The sequence below is a fragment of the Lynx canadensis genome, chromosome C2 (genome assembly GCF_007474595.2).
Source record: "Lynx canadensis isolate LIC74 chromosome C2, mLynCan4.pri.v2, whole genome shotgun sequence".
Taxonomy (NCBI): domain Eukaryota; kingdom Metazoa; phylum Chordata; class Mammalia; order Carnivora; family Felidae; genus Lynx; species Lynx canadensis.
The window spans coordinates 28798493-28802601 of record NC_044311.2 but is presented as its reverse complement, the minus strand read 5'-3'; the positions used below and the strand labels follow the sequence as shown (position 1 = coordinate 28802601).

The 4109-nt window shown below is 40.9% G+C and overlaps 1 pseudogene; it reads right to left on the bottom strand.

Moving 5' to 3' along the window:
- Positions 1 to 3430: 3430 nt before the first annotated feature.
- LOC115523440 lies at positions 3431 to 3870 on the bottom strand (annotated as a pseudogene).
- Positions 3871 to 4109: the final 239 nt, after the last annotated feature.

Sequence of the window (4109 nt, the reverse complement as noted above, 5' to 3'; positions counted from 1 at the left end):
TACCTATATATTCAAGCAAGTATTAATATAATTACTGGAAGAGATGGAGTTGCTTCTTTAATTCGTGTAGACATTACATATGAATGTGAAGCTGTAGATAGAAAGGATGACACCTCTAGAAGAAATATGACTTTGTACTTTTATACGGCTTATTTAGCATTTTTCCTACATCTTTTGTTTGAGTCTCATGGAAACTCTGTGAGAAGCAAGTATGATTGCTACCCCCTTATTGTGCAGATGAGGAAAGTGAGGGTTCCACCAAGGCCACAGAGTCCATTTGTGGCAGAACTAAGACCAGAACCCTTATTTTCTTCTTTTTTTTTAAGTTTATTAATTTATTTTTGGAGAGAGACAGAGACAGCACGAGTGTGGGAGGGGCAGAGAGAGAGGGGGAGAGAGAATCCCAAGCAGGCTCCTTACTACCATTGCAGAGCCCCACACAGGGCTCGAACCCACGAAGCTGTGAGATCATGACCTGAGATGAAATCGAGCCAGATGCTTCACTGACTGAGCCACCCAGGTGCCCTAGAACCCTTATTTTCTAAAGGAAGTTTAGTGCTTATTTTACCTCTATTCCTTTAGAGAAAGGAAAATTACAATAGCCAGAGAAACACATAAGATTAGATTCCAGAACATGAATTTTATTTAGTGAATTAAAAATCCAAAGTATCTGATACATACCCTTTAGAGCCTCTAGAGCCCTCCTGTATTTAGGTCTCAATAATACTTTGCTCACTGGAAAAGCATGGCTGGACCATACCAACAACACTCTGGGTTAGTTTGAGCTTCTCTGTTACTCAGCATCAAGCTTCAGTAGTAATTTTAAGGATACATGTAATTAAGAGCATGGGCAAAGCCAGGAGAGGTCCAGGACATGGATGGTAGCTGCCCAGATTCTTTTGTCCTGCATCAGACATTTACTCTCTAGCCCAGAGCAATAATAGGGCCTCCAAAGAGATTTGTGGATTACCTCACACAGCAAGGAGATTTTAGGTTATGAATCATCTCCATTTTATACCCAGATCATTATGTGACTGACATGAAATCCACCAAGGAGCCATGCCAATCCATAGACTCTAAATTAGTTTACCATAAGCAATCCTAATCCAGGGTCATTCCTGCTTAAAGCATTCCATATGTGGATACTCTCCTCCTAGTCAATCTCAATTTATTTACCAGGAGACCAATTATCAGCATGTTTATCAGGAGATTACATCAGATCACTTGCTTTCTTTGTCTCCCAAAAGTGTCCTCCTGGTAGCAGGAGAGAAATACTTGTAGGCCAGCTGATTAATTTTCTCCTCCTCAGGACTGAAATCCAAGTGCTACCTCATGGACCACAATCTAACCCTGCCACACCTTAGTTCTCTGATTCTCTATTAGGAGGCTTCTCTTGAGCAAACTGGAGGGCATGGAGCTAGTGAGGCACCTCTGAGCAGAGCCATCTCAAGGACCAGGTAATTGGGTCATGATGGTGGCAGTGATTTAGGGAATAGTGTGAAGAGGGAAAAAGTGCCACCTAAACAAAGAAATTAAATATTGGGGTCCATTTATTGAAGGCTCACTACTACAAGGTTAGAAGGGAGTATCACCTTGGGGCACCTGGGTGGCTCTGTCAGTTAAGCATCCGACTTCAGCTCAGGTCATGATCTCACACCCTGTGAGTTCAAGCCCCGAGTCGGGCTCTGTGCTGACAGAGCCTGGAGCCTGTTTCAGATTCTGTGTCTCCCTCTCTCCCTGCCCCTCCCCTGCTCATGCTCTGCCTCTCTCTGTCTCAAAAATAAATAAAAACATGTAAAAAATGTTTTTAAATTAAAAAAAGAAGGGAGTATTACCTTGATTTTACTGATGTAGAGCTGAGGCTCAGAGAGGTTAACTAACTTGCCCAAGGTCACACAACAAGTGGGGGACAAAATCAAGATTTAAACACAAAATAGTTTGAGACCAAATTTCAACCTCAAAGTGCTCCCCACCCCCTTCTTCACCGTGCTTATGATGCTAGAGCTTGCAATCTGCAAACCACATTTTGGTTTTTCCAGCTGCTCATTGCTAGGCATTGCCACCAGGGACACTAGAGGAAGACTGCAAGGCTGATGGAGAGAGAAGGGATATGCTTTCTCCTGTTTACTTCCTGTTCCTAAAAGCGTCACACCAGAAACGCCTCTTCACCTCAACATTAGCAGGGTCCTCCTAGAGTAGCAGCTAAATCCAGTTTTTAGTTTCACAGATGCTTGTAAAACCAGCCTCAGAAACCCCTGCAACAGCCAGCTCCTCCTCAAAGCTCTGAGTCCCAGACTCCAGGACCATTTTCTGAGTTTCCAAGTTTTAATAATTCTAACCTCTTCTATCTCTTCCCTCAAACCTAGGGGTGGTAGCTGCATCCTGCAATTGCTACCTCTCTGATATCTCTGTATACTCTTTTTGCTCTTTTCAATTATGTAGCTAACAATCCTTTAAATTCCCTCAGCTCAAATACCTAGTATGATGTCTATCATCTACCATACATTCTTGCTCTCCACTGCCCATTCATGTCTTCCATTTGTCTCCATATGGCAAAGTGGGTAGGAGTGTCCCTCTCGCTTACACATATCCTGCTTATGTTAGCTTTAACTTTAGTGGGGATGTAAGGGTCCTAGGAAGAAAACTGAAGTTTATGTAACCAGTGCCCTCTACACCTTTTCAGTCAAGTCCAAGCCAATGAGTATGCTTAATTTGATATATATTATTTTTCACCCCTTTACTGAAGTATAATTTATGGAAAATGAACTGCATCCCTTCAAGAGGTACAATTTGCATTTTGAGACATGTATGCGTCTGGAAACCATTGGCACTTCAAGATACAGAACATTTCCTTCCCCTACCCAAGTTTTCCCCGTCTCCCTTTTCAGTCAGTCCCTCCCTCTACTCAGACAATCAACCAACCAATTTACTTCTGTTGCTATAAATTCATTTTCATTTTCTAGGAGTTTATATCAATGTAATCATATAATATGTAGTCTTTTTTCTCTGGCTTCTTTCACTCAATGTAATGATTTTGAGATTTATCCATGTTGTTGTATTTATCAGTCATTCAATTCTTTTTATTGCTGAAAAAAGCCGGTTGTATGAATGGACTATAGTTTGTTCATTCATTCAAATGTTGATTAACATTTGGGTAATTTCCAGTTTGGGGTTATCATGACTAAAGCCACTATGAATATTTATGTATAAATCTCTCTGTGGTAAATACCTAGGAGGAAAGATGTTACTTTTAAATTTAGGTGTAACATACAAAAAGTGCACAAATCATAAATATACATATTGATCATTGCTTATATTCATATGCACCTGTGCAACACAATCCAGATTAAGATTTAGAACATTTTTAATACTTAGAAGGTGCCCCTTCCTAGTCAGCAGACTCCTGCAGAGATCATTACTATTCTTTTTTTTAATGATTAATAGAAGATTTATTTAAACAATAATACATAAAGTCATCATTGCCAGACTTAATATGAAATGTTAAATGTTCAATCCAATTTTCTTTCCTGGATCAGTTTTTCTTTCCTATCTCTGTCAGTTTTGAAAACATAATACCAGAAGAAGAGGGGCCCAATTCCAAACAGAGCTCCTAAGAATAAGGTCTTGGGAGTAGGTCTGTAATTCGGATAGATATTTGCTGATCTTGCATAGGTCCCACGATTCAAGGCAGGATCTTCGATGAGCCCTCAGCGGCTGGGGTCATTGTATTGAAGCAGGTACTCCCGTTTAAGTCGGGTTCTTGTGGTCAAACGCTTGGCTTGTGCCTTCCAGAGATATGCTGTATTCGGCTGGGTCGAGGGTGGAGGATAGGGTGGCCAGGCGCGATGGCTGGTACTTGGGGAACGACATCTTGGCAATCCAGCACACAAGTGCCGATCATCACTATTCTGACTTCTGTCTCCATTGATTAGTTTTGCTTGTTTTGGGACATCATATAAAGGGAATTATAAAGTGTATATGCATCCTTTTGTGTCTGGCTTCTCTTGCTCAACAACTTTCTATGAGATTCACTCATGGTGTTCTGCAGGATTGGAGTCCATTCTTTTTATTGTAGTGCCATTGCATTGTATAAATTGTGTACATTGCAT